The 24,057-nt window shown below is 30.9% G+C and overlaps 1 protein-coding gene across 2 annotated transcripts in view; it reads right to left on the bottom strand.

Annotated features, from left to right (window-relative positions):
• Positions 1 to 24,057, bottom strand: part of LOC140062207 (methylmalonyl-CoA epimerase, mitochondrial-like) — a 56,299-nt gene that overhangs the window by 29,186 nt on the left and 3,056 nt on the right. The gene's annotated exons all lie outside the window — the stretch shown is intronic.

Genomic DNA, 24,057 nt, shown 5'->3' with positions numbered 1-24,057 from the left:
ATGTTGAATGAATAATTGGTACAAGAGCTATACGGACAGAATGTTTCAACCCCTGGAGAAAAATACATCTCATTAACTGTGCAACCACAAGTCAACTACACATTCTGGCATGACCACCAATAAGGACGAATAACATTTAAAAAAAAATATTTTGATATTTAACTATTAATCTCATGTTTGTGATCATGCAATTGTGACGAGAACATTTTTAAAAAGTTCATGTCCAGAATTTTTATGTGAGCTATTATAGCTACTATTTAAAACTATTATTCTCATGTTTGTGGACACCTTTAGGCCGGCCAAATATGTCTAATTTTCAAGAAAGTCTGGTATGCGGAATGTGTTTTTAATAGTAAAGAGAAATTTGGGACCTTTTGGTCCTCAAGACAAGTCTGTTATTGGATGAGTTTCTAGTTTTCGAGAGTACAGTATTGGAATAAGAAAGTGGTATTGCTTGATGTTTCTATAGAACATTCAAAGCCTGCTCAAAAGTAGTATACTGACGTACAACATCTACAGTATTAAATATTACAAATACATCTATAACAAATAAAACTCATCCATATCAGTATTGCATAGGTCAGAAAAAGTAGGACATAACATGTGAAAATATTAAAAATGAAATTTGTATATGCCATTGAAACTAATAACCATACTGGAAATGGCAACACAATAAATGCAAAATGAAAAAATATAGAATTGTGTGCAACAATAGTCTGGTAAAGACATGTTCTACAAATACACCTACATTCTCATGTTTTATTATTAGTAACAATAATAATGCCATTTGTATTTATTTCTTAAAGAAGTATAGCTGAAGGATATAGGGTTGATAATAGTAACAGCGAAATGAGATAATTAGAACATGGACTACAAAATGACTTGTTTTAGAAAACGAATTGTACAATAGAAATGTATAGTTAAATTTACCTTTGCTAAAAGTCAGGTGTGATAATCTACAGTAGTACGAAATATTAAAAAATTCACCCATCCCTACAATAATTAATTGCTAAACAATAGTTCATAGAGCCAAAGCGACAGAGCGATATTGTTGTACCTTTTACTTTATTTTTATTACACCCTTTTCACTGTTATAAATTGTACAGTAATTTTGTAAATGCAACGTTTTTAGCCCTGTGGCTACTTGTTGTAAGTTTTATACCCGAATAAATAAATAAATAAATCCTCCATTGTTGGAAAGCCACTATTCATGAGACACCTTATGGGACACACATCTATTATGGGACACCTTATGGGACACACATCTATTATGGGACACCTTATGGGACACACATCTATTATGGGACACCCTCTATGGGACACATCTATTATGGGACACCCTCTCATCAAACAAACAAGTGTACATATATGTCCCTATTCAGTGGACAACTTTATTAAATAAACAGTGTATTTTATAAAAAAACATTACGAGGAACTACGCCAAGACTTGCATGGCATAGTGCATGGCTGAGTAGTGGCAGCTGATTGGAAGATTTAGCGTAACATTGCACAGGAACATTAGATTCTCATTTTTGGGGTATTTTTGAATAAATTTAATTTAATTAAAACAAATCAATACAATTTTTTTTAAATTTCTTTATCAGATTAATTAATATTTTGTAATACTGGTATTAAATCTTTACAACTATTTAAATACAATGTTAATACATTCTGTCATCGATTTAATAACACATAAAACATGCATACAAAGGCAAGACGTGTACCTCATAAATCAGTTAATTTTTATGATTATTATTAACATTGTTAGCTTGTTGTGTATAGTGGTTGAATGACAGATATGCAAAACATAAGGCTCATTGCTTAAGAAGTATTTTAAATAGTATGGGTTAATTTCCTTAAATTAATTGAACGATTGTAGTGTGGATGAATTTTTTACGAAATCCTGTACCAACGTTTTGAGACGACGAACCATAAATCTCTCTATTTTTTATTCTTTCACATCCAAAAGTGTATACACCAATTACAGAATGAAATGATCACCTAAATATAGATGTAAATATAAAAACACATATCAAAACAACAAAGAAAAGCCTAATATAATAGTTAATCAACCTATAGGTTGGCAGCAGTGTTAACCAATTCATAAACAATATACTTAAACTTTAGAAAAGGTACAATAAAAGATATCTAATTCAGGATTTTGACACAGTTGTTATAAACAGACGAAATTCTACAAAAAATACCATTCTTACGGATATTAACACGGAAATATTGTACATGATGTAATATTGATTTTGAATGAAGTCTACGAATCAGGACAAGACAATAAAAATGATTTCATATTCCTAAACAATTGTTTGTAGAATGTAGATTGTAGAATTGAAAAAGTGTTATATGACTGATAAGATTTTTCTGTGCACTTTTATTTAAAAAAACAAAAAACAAAGCAATCAACTGACATCAACTATATAGTATTTCATTCTATCTAAAATATTATAAATACAATACTTTATAATATTTTTTCCATTAAAAATTAGGTAAGACATGTTTGAATCTACTTTTTCGCCTTTAATTGGCACTCGCGTATCGTATAGTTGAGATATGAATCTCAACCGACACACATATTTGTTTCAGACGTCCACCGTTGCCATAGGTGATGCATTTTAAAACGTCAATAGTCATTTCGTCTCAGGAGGGATCTTGGGATACCAAGAATATAAAATGAGATGGAGAATTGACAAAAACTTATGTTGACGTTCCTGCGATTAAGGATGTGTTCCGTATTTTATTTTGATTACCGAATAGAACTACACTAAACTATTATTACACAGTCTCCTCAATTCACGTCCAATGATACAAATTTACATTATACGGTAGCTTTACATAATGTGACGTAATATGAACAAAATCATTTTCCGTTTTCTAGGAAATTAATACTATAGGTTTACTATTGTAATGTTATGTCACTTAATTAAATAGGTTAATTGACAGATAGATTTAAAATGACATACTATAATTATTGTTGATATTATTAGAAATAAATAAATTAATCAATTTCTTAGAAACTGAGCGAGGTATTTGGCAAAATGCTTTCCAATTCTCAGGATGATTCAGGCGTGTCAATATCATATTCGCTCACTAAACAATCCATTTCAGTAGAAAATATTACTATGATACTAAAAGAAACATTTTTAAGTGCTGTTAAGATCAGCATGTAGGCATGTTGTTTTGTGAAGCAGAGGTTTGGTTCATTTTAAAAGCGAAACATGTTTTATTATAATTTGTTTGTTTTGTTAAAATTAAGCTTTAGCATTATCGTAGTATTAGTTTAATATATAGTTACCCTGCAACATGCAAATTATGTTTCGTTAACAATTTTTTAGCAAGAGCGTTTTGACCCATTTTCAACGCTACAAATTACTGAACTATTTTAGTGAACCCTCTTCATTGACAGATATGCTTTTGTGACATCAGTATATCATGTGGATTTTTGTATATATATAGTTTTGCCTTTTTTTAAAATTCAGGATGATAAAAATATGGATGTTATTTCGCAAAGAAAAACACATACATATCAAGTAATATACTTGGCATTTTGCCAGGTAACAATAAAATAAAATTGAATAAAATTGCATGTAGAATCTTGTTTTAGTTGCTACGAATAGAAAACTAGAGTGGAAAAAAACGTAGTACGTGTACAGACAGTAAACACGTACACCAACACATAAAGCTAGCGCACAGACGCGCAGCAACAAATGAAGCATCCATTTTCAATTAGTCTCCAGAGTCAACTTGGACCTCTAGTTATTTGAATTGTGATAAGCAAAGTCATAATGATACGACGATAACGATAGGGCAGATACGGCGTAATGGTTACGCTACATGAATTTCAGTCCTTTGGGTCACAGGTGCAGTGTATTCAAATAACAAGACATCTTTTTCATCAGCGTCGCAATTAAGCTAAGCTAGAGTAACATGAATGGTTTCTAGTTTTATTGTGTAGAGGATGAAGTAAGTTACCAAATGCTTGATTGGTAGATTTTTCTATGAATCAATGAAATTTGAATCACTTAAAAAATTATCAATACAAAAATAATAATGAAGAAAAATAAAGGTAATTATATGTATCATCATATAATAAATGACGATGATGTCAAATAAACCACATGATTAATATGTACATTTCTTTGACTATACTAACAATGATGAAACTGATGATGATAAATAATTCAGATTAAAAATACCGATAATAATGATGACATTGATAATGATGATAATTATGATTATATTAATGATTGCTAATGATGATACTGACAATGATAATTATACTTATAATGATGATAGTGATAATGATTATATTGATAATGATATTGAACATGATGGTAATGACAATGATAAATATACATATAATAATTATATTGATATTGAAAGTGATGCTGCAGACAAAGATGATTATGGTATATATGATGATAATGACAATGATGATGATAATGACAATGATTATGATACTGACAATGATTATGATACTGACAGTGATTATGATACTGACAATGAATATGATACTGACAATGATGATGATACTGAAAAAAATTATATTAATCATTATTAGTACGGAAAATTATAAATGTACTTATAATGATTACACTGATATTGATAGTGAAAATGATGATGCTGCAGGCAACAATGATTATGGTATAGGATGATAAAGACAATGACAATGATTATGATACTGATGATTACGATACTGGCAATGATTATGATACTGATAATGATTATGATACTGATAATGATTATGATACTGACAATGATTATGATACTGACAATGATGATACTGACAAAGATGATATTGATAATGATGATAGTGACATAGAACCATTGATGATGCAGTCAATGATGATACAGACAATGATGATACTGGCAATGATGATACTGGCAATGACGATACAGATAATGATGATACAGACAATGATTATACTGGCAATGATGATACTGGCAATGATGATACTGGCAATGATGATACAGACAATGATGATACAGACAATGATGATACAGCCAATGATGATACAGACAATTATAATACTGGCAATGATGATAATGACAATGATGATACTGGCAATGATAATACAGACAAGGATGATACTGGCAATGATGATAATGACAATTATGATACTGGCAATGATGATAATGACAATGATGATACTGGCAAAGATGATACAGACAAGGATGATACTTACAATGATCATACTGACAATGATCCTACTGACAACTGACAATGATAATACTGACAATGATGATACAGAAATACTGACAATGATGATACTGACAATGATGATACAGATAATTATGATACTGACAATGATGATACTGATAATACTGACAATGATGATACAGACATACTGACAATGATGATACTGACAATGATGATACAGACATACTGACAATGATGATACAGACATACTGACAATGATGATACTGACAATGATACAGAAATACTGACAATGATGATACTGACAATGATGATACAGATAATTATGATACTGACAATGATGATACTGATAATACTGACAATGATGATACAGACATACAGACAATGATGATACTGACAATGATGATACTGACAACGATACAGACAACTATGATACTGACAATGACGATAGTGATACTGACAAAGATGATATTGATAATGATGATACAGACATACATACAATGATGATACTGACAATGATGATACTGACAACGATACAGACAACTATGATACTGACAATGACGATAGTGATACTGACAAAGATGATATTGATAATGATGATACGAACAATGATGATACAGATAATGATGATACAGACAATGACAATACTGGCAATGATGATACAGACAATGACAATACTGACTATGATGATACTGACAATGATGATACAGATAATGATGATACAGACAATGACAATACTGACAATGATTATACAGCCAATGATGATACTGATAATGATAAAGACAACCATGATACTGACAATGATACAGCCAATGCTGATACCGACAATGATGATACTGATAATAATGATAATGACAATGACGATACTGATAATGATGATACAGCCAATGATGATACTGACAATGTTGATGAGTATTATAATGAGGTGGTATTAATGCAAAGTCCTGTCTTGCTCTCTTAAGAAAAAACCTATTATTTTCGCTTACTCAGTTCAAGAAGAAGTCCTTGAAAGTGTAAACTCTTACCGGGACCTCGGCATTTTCATCGACCGTAAACTGACATTTATTTCACACGTTGATCATGTTGTCAGAAAGGCCAATAGGCTGCTTGGGCTGATGTGGCGCAATTGCAAACATTTTTCTCCATACACCAAACGTGCGCTTTATCTTTCCCTCGTCCAACCATCTTTTAATTTCTGTTCAATTATTTACAATTCACTCTCTGCTTCTCAAGCCTCCAGAATTGATCGGACCCATAACAAGTTCTTGCGCTTTGTCGGCCCAGCAGCCAACCTGCCTCCTATTGTTTCCCCGACATCTAGGAGAGCAAGACAGGACTTGCACTTCCTGTATAAATGTCTTACTTCTAAGTTTGATTGTGATCTTGTTTCGTTGTTTTATTTTAATGTTCCTGTTCGTAATCTTCGTAGTAAACCCTTTCTTCATGTTAAATTTTCTCGTGTCAATGTTTGTAAAAATGGTATTTTCTGTAGACTCTCGTCATTGTACAATTCTTGTATTTTAACAAATAATTCTTTAGATATTTTTAACTGTAATTTTTCTCAATTTAAATGTATTATTAATGAAATTATTTAAATTTTCTTTTTCATTTGTATATATTTATAGGCTCATATTTTATAGTTTAGCTTTTATTTTCAACCTGTTATTGGTGTTTTACACTGTTGGTTTGATATAAAGAATAGAATAATAATGAATACTTGGATTATGAAACTGAATAAATTTACAGCATTGAAAAAAAAATCAGATGATCTTCACAATGTTAATAATTTCTTTTAAAAAGTATTCTTTATCAAACAATGGTATTATGCAATTAAAGAATGACCTTGTCCTTCATCTTGGATCTCCCATGAGAAAAGAAACATCAGCAATGAAGCACAAACTAAAAAACGGCATTGAATAATATCAGAATTTATACTACTGGTTTATAGGATAGCATTGGCTTTGAGGAACATTGATCCCATCAACATCTTACTATTGGTGATGGAATCTATCAAATGGAAAAAAAACAAAACAGGAAAGATGTTGGTGACATTGATGTTGGTGACAACTACGATGACAATTTTGTTGAAATGATGAAGACTCATAATTATTGGTATCTCTTTAATTAAGCATTACAATAAAAACACAGATGTTTGAATAAACCATTTTTCTTGCATAACAGTTACAACCAGCTGACCATACCAATACAATCCATAAAACAAAAAACAAACTAAAATTGTACATTTTAACTTCCTGCGGATGCTATCAACATCAATAAATATATTGAATCTTTTAATGTTATTACCAGTTTAACCTTTTTGATTCCTATATTAGCCGACTCTATGTTGACCCTTTTAGAAAAAAATGTCTTTATTACATTAGTAAAAAATGTCGCAGATCCAACACACGCGTAACAACATAATCTTTAATGCCCTACCTGCTGTTATATTCCCTGTACAGTGATAAAACCACCAGCCGCAAACAATGGCACACGTCTAGCTAGGATTGCATCAAATCTTTGATATACGAGTCATGACAGTTTTTTTTGTACAAACAATGAAAAAGAATTAAATAAATAAATAATTTAATGAATTCAAAATAATATAATTATTAAAAATATTAATTTTTGTTTTGCCAAAATCATAAGATCAAAACCAGAAATGAATATTGTAAAAATAAAATATAAACATGCTGTACCATATTCAAAATTCTGAGGATATTTTATTTTCTATCATAAAAATTGTTTCAAGAATGAAGAAAAATGAATAAGAACACAAAACAAAATGAATAGAACACAAAACAAAATGAATTATTAACATAGTATTATTTAACTTTTTTTTCTTCCTCTTAATTGTCAAGTAATTCTAATATCATTGCCCCAAACTGTAGGCCTCTATTGCTGGTTCCTAAGGCTTCGGCTGGATGGACTACCCTCATAATAAAATATATTAAATAAATACAGTAATGTTTAATATGATTAAACTCACTGCAACACAACAAACCAAAAAAAAAATTCTTTAATATAAAAAGAAAAAATATCTAAAGCAGAAGCTTTCAGGTTTCTTTAAACACATTTATTTCATTAATTGCCAGTAGATACATCAATTCTGTCCCAATTTTTTTCTATAATTGGCTGTATTAAACATTTATGATATCAATTAGCTAAAGCCTGTATACTCAAGTAATTTGGTAAAAATTTACTCGGAATATTTCAGTTTTATTAGGCCATTTGTCCTAATTGGGATTAAGAAGGACATAAATTAGGATTTGAAATCAAAACGAGATCTCGAAATAAGGCCAGTAAAAGTGTGTATTCCTAAGAGGTTTAATTGGCTAATGCGTGCACTGTCTTTGTGAAGTCTCCCAATTTATGACATTTTACCAAATTTAAGTTGAAAGAGTTGTTATTGAAATAATTTTAGTTAGTCATGTATAAAAATCTACTTAGACCTTCCTACAAGACATATTAAAAGGTATACACAAGTTATAATCTTTAAAGTTTTGTATGTCACGGCGAAGGAAATTTAATCGTACAACCTACATTGTGTTGCCATGGACACAACAAAATACATGAAAAAATACTATGAATTAAACATTAAACAAAAAACAAAAACTTGATATTATTATTCAAAGTAATCCATGGAACCTTGTCATCGTTTGGTCTAGTTTTTTAAATTTTTCCTCCCTTTTTTTCCATCTTTACCATTTCTTCTTCTGCTATTATTTGTAACCTTTGATCTCATGGAAATCACACTACTGTGGACATTCTTAAAAAAATACTGTATATTGAATAATTAGTGAAATTTATCTTGTGTTGTTAATTATGTTTTTTAATAATACATGATAATAATGAAATAAATCTCAATATTTGACATGTTTCTTAAAATTTAAATAATCCTGACAGTCTAAGCTCTGCACTGTAAAATGTCCTAAATTGGGACACAAAGAGACTCTACAAATATTAGACAATGAATTTAGAAGAATTAAAATACTATTATATCATAATAAAATAAACATGTTTGTCCTTTTCCTCCACAACACATAAACACTTGAATATTTATTTATCTTTAAATTTAGGTAAATAATATTTTCTTTAGTTTGCTATGTATCACAGTTTATCGATTGTAAATTTTGCTGGGATTAGTCAGGAATCAACCAAGGTTTTACTAAAGCTTATTTGACTTCAAAAGTTTTATAAACGAGAAGCAAATACAGGTCGCCACTACCGCAGAATCATAGTAATACTGTAATATGCTTTTACATCATATGACCTTTTCATAACCCATGACATTACGCATTCATTTAAATAATGATATTTCCCTAATGGAACGCAGAGAATAAAATCAGCAGAGTTAATATACAATACAAAATAAAATTTTAGAAAAAGTTGATGAGGTATTAAAATAGCGGTACGAGAAGAAAGCATCGTGTTATTAAAACCATCAGAATGTTGGAATGATGTAGTTTAATAAAACTTGATTCAAAACTGATGCAAATAATAATCATTTTTCGTATACCATTATGGTTGGTAGTATATAATCTATGAAATTTATTTTTATTTTATTTTTATTTCACCTTATTATAAAGGGTGACCTTAAACAGCATATGCTGACAATTAGGGGGAAATCTTTAAACTATCATTATAGCTACAAACAATTAATTAATGAAAAATTATGTTTGATCTGATCATTATAATAATGTGGTTGTCTTATATAGCACCAAATATTGTTTTAATATGCACACTTTTTACACAACAAAAATCATAAGTCCATGAAATATCCTTAAAATAAGAGAAATTGAAGTTGAGAGAAATTTAATTGATGCATTAATTTAAATCTAAATTTAATTAAAATGTATACTTGTTCTATTTCATTTAATCTTTATACTGGAAGAAGTAAACAAAATGAAGAATCCTATTTGTGGTTAAATGAGACAGAAACATCATTCAAATTCTCTTTGATTTAAAAAAGAAAACATGTGTAAATTACAATCTTCAGTGTTAATTTACATTGAGATGTAATCACAATTCTTGCTTGACACCATGCAACTAGTTCCATTCCCGATTCTTCATTTGGTTACAGATTATGAAGCACGGGAACGACGTGTCACTTCCAATTAGAAATCTTGTCGCTTTTTGGCGCATTGCTAAAACTAATACTTGTGAACTTTGACCAAATTACCATCAATTCTTGATGCTGTGCTCAGAAAGCTTTAATTTGTAGGATCTTTTACAAAATACCAGAGATTTGTCAATAATCATTGCAATTTTAGACAAGAACAATTTATCAAAGGTTTTCTGTTCGCGGTACAATGTTCAACTTTGCTTGAGTTGAATAATGGTGTTTACTTTCATATTTTTTCCTACACATCTAACAAACAGCAAGTAACTTGTCAATTACAGGAGGGATAAACTATATCATGCTTATAGACTAAGTCTCATTTGAGGCTTAGTGAGTCGAGGAGATATAGTCGTGAGTTACAACTCTGGCCTAGGTCACGATTGAACCCTGAAACTCACATGTAATACATAAAAATGACACTGTATTACAGAATATGCCTATGATATTTGACATGTAGAGATTCCATATGTGGAGATACAGTGCCGAGAATGGGATGCAGTACTCTTTTGCTCAACTCTTAATGAAAATAAATCTTTAAAAAGAAAATTTGATGCTTATTACAGTAGAGGAGGAAAAGAATTAAATGGTACTAATATGTGTTGGTTTACATCGCATACCGTTTGCACGTACTTCTTTTTTATACGCAATTAACATGACAACTGTTAGCAGTAATTGAATAGTATAAATTAATTGATCGATTACTAGTCTTGATAAATCACAATGTAAGGTGTAAGAACACTTGTTCAAAAAATGTTGATACAAAAACTAGGACACAAGAATTGTGAGTAAATTATACAAGATAGAAAATAGTGTTCAACTGAACTCATTATCTTACAATAAAAAAAAAATAAAAAAATAAAATAAATCAATCTTTAATTGGCAATTTGAGACAGAGGAAACTCCTATTCAGGGGACACTCCTATTCAGGAGATACTCCAATTCAGCAGATACTTTCCTGTGAATGGAAAGATGGGCAATATATATTCTATACTAGAAGCCACCCAATTCAATAGACACCCCTATTCAGGGGACACCCCTATTCAGGGGACACTCCTATTCAGGGGACAATCCTATTCAGGGGACACTCCTATTCAGGGGACACTCCTATTCAGGGGACACTCCAATTCAGCAAATACTTTCCTGTGAATGGAAAGATGGGCAATATATATTCTATACTAGAAGCAACCCAATTCAATGGACACCCCTATTCAGGGGACACCCCTATTCAGGGGACACCCCTATTCAATGGACACCCCTATTCAGGGGACACCCCTATTCAATGGACACCTCTATTCAGGGGACACTCCTATTCAGGAGATACTTCGTTTGTCCTGAAGCTGTCCTCTTCATACGGTTTCTATTGTATTATTTAATTCTTCTAAATAAAACAAAAACTTTCCTACCATCTACCTCTTCTACTTTATTACAATTAGATATTAAATTCATAAAAAAAACACAATAATTTTTGACACAAGCTTTTAATTGGGTTAATAAATTAAAGTATAAACAATATGATATTTTAATATTTATATTACTTGAACTGGATGCACAATAGATATTAATTAAACACTAAAACTCTCTCAAAGTAATTGCTGTAAATGTCCTTGAAACAATACAGTATGTTTCCATTTTTTTGGCTTTTATCCATTAAATCTAACATCACCTGGCAAAGACACGAATATGAAAAACAAAAGACAATGTCACTGACATTCATATTAAATCTTAATGTTACGTCTTAACACAAGTCCTTTGACAGTTTTCATTGTCATTCATTTACAGAAAAAATATAATATGCATATTATTTTAGTGCCAGCTGTGTCGACCCATAAACAAAATGTGTTAAAAGGCAGATGTTTCAACATTTTATTGTCATCTAATTTCGCTATTCCATTTATAATTTTTCAATAAAAGTGCATAGTGGTTTTTGGTTTATGGGTTAGGCCGTGTTCTATTCTGCACTAGTTTGTGAAAGAATACCAGAATGCATGCCAACTTTATTGTCCAAATAAAGCCTCGGGATTGGCTAGTTGTGCTTGGCCGCACACCATTGGTTTTTCTGGCATACAATAGGCAAATGATACAGATATTGTGAATAATTTTTGTAAAAGATGAGTTTTATTTAAATAAAGCTTCACTTACTTTGTCTGTGACAGTCAGGTCAAGGACGTTACAGAAAATAATAGAAAGCAGTTGGTGAATGTAATAGAAGTATTCATGAATAATTTCAGTTTTAAAATAATTCAGATTGATTCTAAGAAGAAATTTAAGTTTTGATATGATTATTAGAATAAATTTATAATACACTATCAGATAACAACATTTTATTACTATATTGAAAATTTTCTAGTTATAGATTTTGCAAATAAATTTATTTTATAAGCTATAAATGAAAAAGATTCATCAATTCCAGATTGAAACAAAAGGTACTGATCATCTTAGGCAAGACAAGAAAAGATTTGAACCAAAGAGTCTAGGATTGGTAAGCAAGCATGTTAACCACCAAGATACCTGCCTGTCACTGTTTCTTCCTAGACTAGATAGATGTGGGGTAATAAAGGCTTAACATGTTCAACTTGTAAAATCCATATTACTGCAGATGGTTATCATCTATCATTAGATTTTTCTTGATACAAATACGTTTTCTTATAAAAAAAAAAGTGAAACATTAACATTTATTAATTTCCAAAAAATAATAAATCTTTAAAATGTAGTAATGTACTTAAAACATTTGTGTAATTTAGAATAATCCTTTGAAACAATATAATTATACAACATTAAAGGTGGTTTCAAGCAGCTAAAATGACATGAACTATTCTAAAACAACTGATTATATTCTTGCAATTTAATTGGTTATTTACGTATCACATGTCATTCGGTATTAGTTCTATCGAACAGAAAATTGATATCTAATGATAATCATAATGGGCTCTAATGCACTTTCAGATTTTTTTAAAGTGTTTTTTGTCTCCATGCTTTTATTCTATTTTTTACTTCATTCAACTGAAATGTAACATTTTCTTAATATTTTATCAATTGTAAATTTGATCCAAAACCAATATTGCTTTTACAATTTCCAAGAAAAAAAATTGTACTAAATTACCGGCAAATCGTTTATTGGCTAAGAAACGGAAGCTTTGACATAATGCAAACTGATCATAGAGGGCAGTACAGTAGAAAATATAACAATCACTATCTATTTTGGATATTTAAATTAATATGCTAATGAGGAAAATACTGATACATTCCTTTGTAATTTCATAGTTAATATTTACAAGAATTTTTTTAATTGTATCATAAATTGTTTACACATTTATTACAGAAAAGTCTATTATCAACAATATCACTAAATTTATTTAAAGTTTTAAAGATCTGATTATTTTTTCATTTCAATTTATGTATGATAAACACATTCATGGAATAAGATATTGACTGGTTAATTTAATCTTTATTAAATGATAGTTACATATGATGATATTATGATATAAATTATACATATTTTGTCTAGGTTATATTGACAATAGATCCACCAGAAAAGTGCAATTCCTTGTTCTTGCCGCATAGTATGGCATGCAACAAATAGTATGAATTGAAAGGTTAGTATCACATTATCTTCTTTAACTTACACAAAACTATACTAAATTAATATAATACATAATTTTTTTCTACTTATGTACCGGTATGTAAAATTTTGGCCCTACATCCAGGATGCAGGAGAATAAACATAACTTCACACTTCAAATGAGTACAAACATTTCAAGAAGTATAGACTATATAGATATAAAAACACAACGTAATAAGAATACGGATCTTGCATAATAACTGAAGAAGACGCTTCACACATTCAGTAGGCTTCTTAAGCACTTGACTGAGCATAAACTCGACCTACATCAGATAGAGTATAAACTCTTCTTGAACTCACATTGTAATGAGCAAGAGCTAAACTCCTTCTGTTTAGCTCAAATAGCTTGGTCACAGCATCACTATGATTCAAAAACTATTATGAATGATTTGTGCCATGTAAAGAATGAATCTGAAATCCTAAATCCATTAGCTTGCTCATTAATGACTCATATGGTGAATTCAGCATCTTCACAGGCTAAATTGTAGCCTTCTGGATACATGTCAAAAACTGGTTGGCACAAGGTACTAAATGTTCTAGATATTCCTGTATAACCTTCAACCAGAAGAAAATAAAGTAATCAAAACAGATACATCAAGTGACATTTTACCGCAATATTTTCACCACACATTTAAGATCCTGCACACCGTTAACTCAGGCGCAAAGGATTGGAAACAACCAACTCTGACAGACTTTGGCATTATTGGTAATTTTCACTGGTACTAATTTTAGATTTGTGTACAGTACGTAGACCACTATTAGGACATCAATATTCAGGGGACACTCAGTGGCAGATCCTGGATTTTGAAATAGTGTTGGGCCCGGGCCTAAAAATGGTGAAATGAAGGGCTGAGCATAATTTGATTTCCTATCTTTTGCATTTCAATCTGCAAAATTAGGTTGGACACTCCTTGAAGCGAACACATACAGTATCAGATATAATTGATTTATAATTGGCCAACCACTATTTGGGGGATACTAAGTGGAAACTAAGTTGGGTACAGAAGTGGATCCTTAATAGGATTCTACATTACTCAGTTGAATTATGTATTGAATCAAATAAAATACTTGTATAAATCTTATTATTATTATTATTAATATTATTTAACTGGATAAACGGGAAGATTGTATTTATGGAAGACAAATCAATGCATTAGATGTGTAAACTTTTAAATTGAAACATGAAAGATTAAGTCATCCGAATGCTATGATTCAGCGGACAATCTGAAGGTAATTAGTCAATGATAAACCAATTTGTAGATACAATTCAAAAAGGACTTAAGGGACATAGATATCTAAAAGCAAACATTAAAACATTTTAAAAAAAAACATGTATAAAAATTGAAACCTGTCAAATCAAACTAATTTGCTTCGTTCATGGTAAGGACAAGATCAGTGTCAAGCTATACACTGTACCACGCTTTACTTTTGGGAACATAATGACCAAGGTCAGGTATTACAACAACTGGGAACACAACCTTACCGCAAACTAAGTCATGTCCATCATCAGAATACGACACTAATTTAATTTACAAGAACACTTACGAGACTACGATAGATTTAAAAACATATTGACAGTACATAATTAAAAAATTGTTTCGTTTCTTCCTGAAAATCTACAAAATTTCCTGTGCTGGTTCATCTAGCATACGCATGTTAATTCAATAACCTTGAAATAACACTACCTAGACACGAATACATGCTTTTAACCAGCCGAAGGAAGTTCCCTTTCACACGCATCTGACAGACAAAATGTTGATAATTCGTGCATGTTACAATCACCCAAGTTGTACTTCATTTGTCCTTATCACGAAGGTATCACTCAGCTGAAAACACAAGTCAGCAATAGTTTTGTTTGGAGGTTGAATATACAACTTCTCATCTAATTGAATATACTTTTTTTAGTTATACAGTGATGTAGCCACAAGAAATAAATTGGTGCGGTTTTCACTAGAAAATGGAAAAATCTATGTTTAAGCCACAGAGTTTTTAAAGACCTCTGTGAAAAAGTGGTCAGGTTGAACCCTTACAAACCATACTTGTGGCTACGGCCATGTTAGTTGTAAAAGCATGAAAACTAGTCAATGAAAATACAGGGAGTCTCAAAATTAGTCTTTATTTAAGTTTAAATTCTTGATTTTGCAGAAATAAATTAAAAAACTAAATAAAACATGACATTGATAAGTTATGGTAAGAGCATGGACATAGGTCTATAAGCGGTTTTAATGGCAATAACATTAAAACCCCTATTAGGAAGAAACCTTCGGGAACAAACAAATGTTGGATTTGAACTTCTAGCCTCTAGACCAAAAGCGTCTGGATAACTGCCAGTTACAGTAACCAACTTTCAGATTATTAACATGTATGCATTTAATAAATAATTGCCAACTGATTTTAATATGCTTGTTGTAAATGAATAATATATTAAAGATATGGTTTAATGCATTAAATTCTTTTGGCTTAAGTGCTATTCTTTGTTTAATTCATGAAGGACTTTCATTGATATGCCTGCCAACAAAATATAACAAAGTACATTGCTCCTCAAAAACTGTTCATAAAAGTTATTTTATATGACTGTTTGTTTATTTGTGTGTTTGTTATTTTTTTGATATTCAGTTGACATTGTTATAAGAAATTTAGTTAGTGAGGTGTGTGTGGATCTTAAGCAAATGATGTGCCCTATATGGACATGATGTCATATCACATATTTGAGCATATCAGCACTATATCTGGGCACATCCCACTTTTTTGTCCAACTAGTTTGATAGTGTAGACAGAGCTTTAAAGTATAGTCTCAATAACCAAAAAATTAATAATAAAAATGATATGCATAATTCATACTCAAAGAGTGCTCAATTGTTCTTATGAATTATTTCAAAAAAAATTAAAAATTTCAATTATGTACTATAATCATAGATGGTGCTTCCAGTTGTTTCTTTAAATTGTTGTTTTTTTTAGGTAAATAATTGTTTTTTTCTCAATCCAATTTTTAGTCAAAGTAAAGTTATGACTATGTGATTAAATTGGCATATTCAACAAAAATATTGTTTACAGGGGAAAAATATAATTCTTAGAATAATGGCAGTATTTGAATACTTTTTGTGCAAAAAAAATATTACTTCTAATAACTAATGAGGTGGCAACAAACTAACATGCAACATTTCTAAAAATAACTAAAAGGCGAATGTAATTTTGACATTACATAATTTCAGATTTGGTAAAACCTAGATACTTGCATCTTAATCATGCCAAATTTTACCGTTAATTAATGAGTGAAGACTGTCGAGGCCGCAGCAACGATTGATCAGACACAGGAAACCCAAGGTTGATACATTTGCACGCAAAGCCGATCCAAGTGCATCGAACAATTAGGCCTACTGCTATAAACACCTCAATTTGAGGCGTTTTGCCATCAGATTATTTTAGCCTGAAAAAAATCTACTGCAACTGCAAATATATTGATATTTATACTATAAATCATAAAATAATTATTTTGATATATTTATTTTAGCAAAAAAAAAAATGTGCAAATATTATAAAACATTATTATTTTGATATTTTTATTTAGTTTAAATCGTTATTTTATATTTCAATCTCATTATTTTCATGTTTGTTTTATAGTGTTTTGGGCTTAAGGCCAGGTTAAAAAGAAAATTTTCCTCATCATTTTTTAATTAATAAAGTGAAACGGGGGATTCTTTTTTTTAAACATAAAACATACTTTTAGTCAAAAAGGGAAAACAAATTCTTCGGAGTCTAGACATTGTACATTATTTGGGCCTTTACAATGTGCGTATTAACTCATTTCCCGAGCTCTGATTGGTTGCGCAATTTTTCGCTTCACAAAAGTAAAAATTGAAACTACTAATTGACAACTGAAGCAAAAAATTCTAGGAAAAAGAATTTGTTGCTGAAAAGGATTCGGAAAATGAGAACGTGTGACACACATGCATGTCAACATTTTTCAGTCTAGTGTAAAAGTTATGGTCCAAGAGTCTTCATTCTAACATTAGCTAAAATGGTATGAAAATGAGTTGCACACAGTATACAAATTATACAATTCATTTCTTTCTGAAAGCATATTGTTATTAGGAACAATAAATTAATCTACCACACATATCAGTAGTCAAATCTCCCAATACTGAACTCTCTGAAAACTGGAAACTCTCTCAAAGTCCAAGGTCCCAAATTCCTCTTTACCATTCAAATCACATTCTGAATAACACCAGACTTGCCAGAAAATCTGACATATTAGACCAGCCCAAAAATGTCTAGAATTGGGAGAGTTGTATCTTAAAAAGCAGTCATACAATTGTCAATAGGTGTAAAACTACCACTACTACTGTTTTTGCGCAGAAAAATAAATTCAAAACCATTACTCACTTATTGTATGACATTGAGTGCAAAAAGTTTTGCTATGAATACCAGAGGGAAAAGTTTCTCGAGACACACCAGAAGGTTTAATTCTGCATCGTGAGTGTGAGGGTTAGTAGACTAGCATGATAAACTACCCAAGGGAAAATGAAAGCATGTTACTAACACGATCTGCAATGTTCTATGTTCAAACAACCTTGTAATTTTTTTTGTAAATAGCGCAAAATATCATGATGGAGGAACTACGGGGAAATGTGAAAATATTGCTAACACGCCACATATGAAAGTCGCAGTTCAACCTTGTAAATTGATGTCACTGTGAGTCAGGCCTACTGTACACCTTCTTTGACAGTCTTATTCAATCAGCTGTCATGCTATTGTCTAGACATGTACAATCGTTGGTGTAACACAGTCAAGGTTAATAGAAAAAAATGGTCAAGGTTTCAAAGCATACAGACTGGGGGGTAAATGTGTATAAAGAAGGTGTATGATGAGGAGGTGAATTATTCAACACTTGGGCCTACACTAAGATTTACAACAGATAGACAGGGATTTGTAATGTTTAACACATGATAATGACATACCAGAAGTGGCGTAACGGCTATCAGTGCTCGCTTATGGGGCTCCTGAGCAGTGCCCAGAGGAAAAAAACAGGCATTAAAACATGTCAGCGTTGGAGGGCCACTTAGAGTCCCTAAAACAGGTGCCTCAGGCCTCGGCGTTATGCCACTTACCAAAGACAACAGTCTCAACATGTTCCTGGCATGGAAACTTGATTTTAGTACTGCAGTATAGTAAACTAACTATAAAGTAATCTTTAGAAAACAACAGTGGCTAAATATGAAAGAACATGTGTGCTTATAAATTGTTTTGTTGTTGAATGTAGGTAGTAGGCCTAGGTAATGGTACGTCTGTATTGACTATCTATCATAGTAATTCTGCACCTTTAATTTAAGAAACCCTGATTTTGACTCAATTACCTAAAGCTCTGTAAACACAAACTAGTTTGACAAAAATGTGTGATGTTCTCAAATATGGTAGTGATATGCACAAATATGGTAGTGCTATGACATCATCATGTCCATATATGGGCACATCACATTTTTTTGTCACATAAAGTTTAATAGTGTAGACAGAGCTTTAGGGTTGGCAAGCAAGCCATCAAACATCAATCTACAATGCCACTGTGGTTTGTAAAATTGAAAATTACAACAAATTTAGAAACTGGAGACTGATGAGGTGATTACTATACATTTGGTTCATCAGTCAGAATCTTTTTAACATTAATGTTGAATTTGCTTATTAGAGCAAGGCAAGATTAGAGCAAACACCATTCATCTCCGAAATTATTTTACCTTAACAAAATGTAGCCAAACATAACATTTGATATATGCACAACGTTGACAACGAAATGTAGTTTAAAGTAAGGAGTTAATCCTACGACCATTGTACTTGTCAAGATTTGATCTGAGAATTAACTAACAATTTTCAATAAATTTGTATTTCAATTGTTATAGTTCCAATCTAATACTGTATTCATTATGTACATGAGTCATCTCCTTGGAAGTCATTTTACGCTTTACGAACCAGTTCTGGGTCGCAGATACACATAAATGTACACATTCAACAAAACGATAAATATAAAACATAGGCTGTGTTCACACTGATTCAACAAAACGATAGTTTGGAATAAAACATAGGCTGTGTTCACACTGATTAAACAAAACGATAGTTTGGAATGAAGTGTTATAAATTTGTCTAGATTAAGAAAGATACCATGAAAGTTGGGGTGTTATAAATCTGTCTAGATAAAGAAAGATACCATGGAAGTTGGAGTGTTATCAATTTGTCCAGATTAAGAAAGATACCATGGAAGTTGGAGTGTTATCAATTTGTACAGATTAAGATACCATGGAAGTTGGAGTGTTATCAATCTGTCTAGATTAAGAAAGATACCATGGAAGTTGGAGTGTTATTAATTTGTCCAGATTAAGAAAGATACCATGGAAGTTGGAGTGTTATCAATTTGTCCAGATTAAGAAAGATACCATGAAAGTTGGAGTGTTATCAATTTGTACAGATTAAGAAAGATACCATGGAAGTTGGAGTGTTATCAATTTGTCCAGATTAAGAAAGATACCATGGAAGTTGGAGTGTTATCAATTTGTCCAGATAAAGAAAGATACCATGGAAGTTGGAGTGTTATCAATTTGTACAGATTAAGAAAGATACCATGAAAGTTGGAGTGTTATCAATTTATCTATATTAAGAAAGATACCATGGAAGTGGGAGTGTTATCAATTTGTCCAGATTAAGAAAGATAACATGGAAGTTGGAGTGTTATCAATTTGTCTAGATTAAGAAAGACACCATAGAAGTTGGAGTGTTATCAATTTGTCCAGATTAAGAAAGATACCATGGAAGTTGGAGTGTTATCAATTTGTCCAGATTAAGATACCATGAAAGTTGGAGTGTTTTTATACCGGTACCATTGAAAGAACCATGGAAATCAAATCGAGGATTGTATGGAAAATACAGAGAAGATTCTAAACCAGTATAATAACGAATCTTTAACACTGTAAAAGATACAGTAAGCATATTAAAAACTGACTTTTGCTCAAAGTAATGACTAAGTGATTAGCAATTACAAAAAGTGATTCATTGAAATTGATGACAGTGTTTGCAATACACGCCTTCAAATACAACTAATTCACAGGCCTTGGGAGAAAACTTTTCTTTTTAAAAACATTATTTATTAATCGTTCTTACACAGTCATATGTAACAGTCAAAATGTCGTCAGAAAAAGTCGATATAAAAAAAACTGATGATACTCGTTACCACAAATGAAACTCCATAACGTTGTCCTTGGTCTTGTTAAGGCCAAGGCTAGGCTGATTAGGTCTATTTTAAGCAGAATGACTTTGGTTGATGTCAAATTATATTTATGGATAATGATGCCATGTACTGTAAGGATTAAAAATATCATTCCTATAACCACTTAAACTCTGTAATGACACAAATGGCAATACAGTTAAATAATTTCCTTAAAATTACAAGTGAAAATATATTTAATAAAATAAAATGAATTCTATTATATGATTGATAAATACTGTACTAATAATAACACAAATGAAAGGCTAAAATATTTAGTTTTAGCCTAATTTATATATTTGTGTCAAATTTTCACTGAATATTTTGTTATTATTATTATTAATAATTAAAATGTTTTAATTTTCTTTAATTTAATATTGATGTTCTATACTGAACCACTTTGGATATCAATGTTTTAGCTCTGAAAGTTTTATTCAGATAGAGATAGACAGAATAAATAAACAAATACACCGACGTCGAGCCAAAACAAAAATATAAAATGTATGATAATATAAAATATATAATGTTATGTATAAGTTTCTTGGTGGCGTCAACCTTAATGAATGCCAAATATGTGAAAAAGTAATACATATGATATAAACTACATCAGTGAAACATGAGCGAGTACTTTTGTTACTAAATTACCTTTTAGTCATATAGACATTTACATGATCCACGCTAGCTGTCCCTCGGGGGAGACACACTCGGTTAGTTTTCCATCATGGACGCTTGGATACTGCCAAAGTCAATGTTGCGGAACCGAATTTGAAAAATGTATCGTTCGTATAAGCTCACAAGCTACGAGATATCGGAAGTTCAGCTAAGCTTAATAACTAAAGGCGCTCAGTGACAGTATTTTGGTATCGTTTTCATATTAATGGTACAATAGGTAACGACTATAGAAAGTCTGGATACAAAATAATACTAACATCACAGATTAAACCTTAAGGATAGCTTTTAGCTGTAGCAAACTCATCAACCAATTATCTTTAAGTAACTAAACACCAAACTCCCAGCAATAATCCTAAACTTAATTTGACATCCACATATGAAATTCAAACTTGATATATCATTTTCTAAGTCTAATCACAACAAACGAAACTACCTGGAGTATAATCTTCAAATCTTACTTTATGAAATTGAAATCTTCCTTCCATGATATATCATGAACAATTTATACAGAATATATAAAATGTTGCAATAAAGTAAAATTGAATTTTAGAGATTAGATAACCGTAATGCCAGAAGACATAATAATTCTTAAACGGTTCATCCTCTAGATGGGATATTTAGACATTGATGTCTTAATGGGTACCCAAACCTAATAACTCAACTTTACTGCTAAAATTGTTGGTGCCAAATGTTCTAAATGCCTGAATTAAAATGCATAAAAAAAATTATTTAATTATAAGCATATGCTACAGATAATTCAATCTGACAATGAAAGTGATATTAAAAACTTCACATTCATTCAAAATGTCTATCTCTGTGAATGTGTATATGTACTGAAAATATAGAGGGTGCTGTTTACATTTCATGCAGAATCCATTCTTTGAAAAGATTCAGTCGGTTGGTAAAACAAATAAAATATAACAGTTAATTATATCTCAACTGTAAGTTGTATGTAACAGGTAAATATTTCCAACAAACCAACCTGGTTAAGTATGGTAACTAATCTGGGCAAATAATTATACCACTTTGGTATGGTAACCTATGCAGTTGGGTACACAATAAAAAAAACCACTGTTTTCTTTGGTAATTTTTCATGGATAATTAACCCTTAATGTTACAATTTCAAGATTTAAAATAAATTAAATCTGGTAGAAGAAGACATCTGAAATACTGCCTAATAACTAATAAAGTAATAACAAATCTATGGTGGCTTAAACGTAAAAAATAGTCACTTATTTGAAGGGTTTCAGAATCGATTAAGGCACAGCTAATTTTTTGAAAATGAGAAAGGGAATTAAATTACGTGTCAACTAAATAAATATCATTATAACGGAAGTAAACAATGCATTAATCTTTCAGCATAAAGTTTAATTAACAGGTTTAATTTGTGAATTTGATCTTTCAGTTAATTATGCAGTGTGTGTATCTTTCTTTATTCAATTATGTCCCTAATGAATCAAGAATTGAGATATCTCACTTTAGATCAAATTTACAAGCGCAAACATCATTTGAGTAATACATTTGGAAGGATGTATTTTGGTGTAGGAGGGAGGGTATGTAATGTATGAAAAACATTATTATTATCAAATATGGTAATTTTGTTAAATCTTACAAGGATATCAAACGGTTTGCTCTGATGTACAGAATACTCAATACATTGAGAACACATGCGCAAAAAGATTTGTAATTAGTGGGTGGGACTCGAACCTACAATCACCAGATCATTAGCCGGGTGTTCATACCGCTACACCACTAGTCTAGTGTTCATACCGCTAGACCACCAATTGATCTGATGGCTAGGGTTACAAACCCCATCATAGTTTCAATAGAATACATAAGAATGTCAATGCAAATAGTAATATAGTGGATATTGTGCTCCGCCAACAGAGCAAACAGAATTTCTATGTTTTTTCTTAAAACAATTAATGACAATGATACTTGACTTGACTAAAGTAAACTTAAAAGCTAAATATCACTTTTTATATTTATGAGATGGGTAAAAACTGGTTATAAATTCATTCTATAAAATAATGTGGTGTTGGTAGTCTATGAGTAACCTGGATAAACTGCTTACCTGAATAAACTGACAATAGTATATTGATATAACTAAAAAATATGAAATTCATTGCCCCCCCACCCTCCCTCCACAATGACACAGTCTACAAACTTACAAGCAGACTAAAGCTTACCTGTTGTCTTACTGCACACTTTGTGAGCTGTTAACACTTCTTATT

Source organism: Antedon mediterranea, chromosome 11 (assembly GCF_964355755.1).
Source record: "Antedon mediterranea chromosome 11, ecAntMedi1.1, whole genome shotgun sequence".
Taxonomy (NCBI): Eukaryota; Metazoa; Echinodermata; class Crinoidea; order Comatulida; family Antedonidae; genus Antedon; species Antedon mediterranea.
Note: the sequence above shows the minus strand (reverse complement) of the source record. Positions and strands in the feature narration are given on the sequence as shown.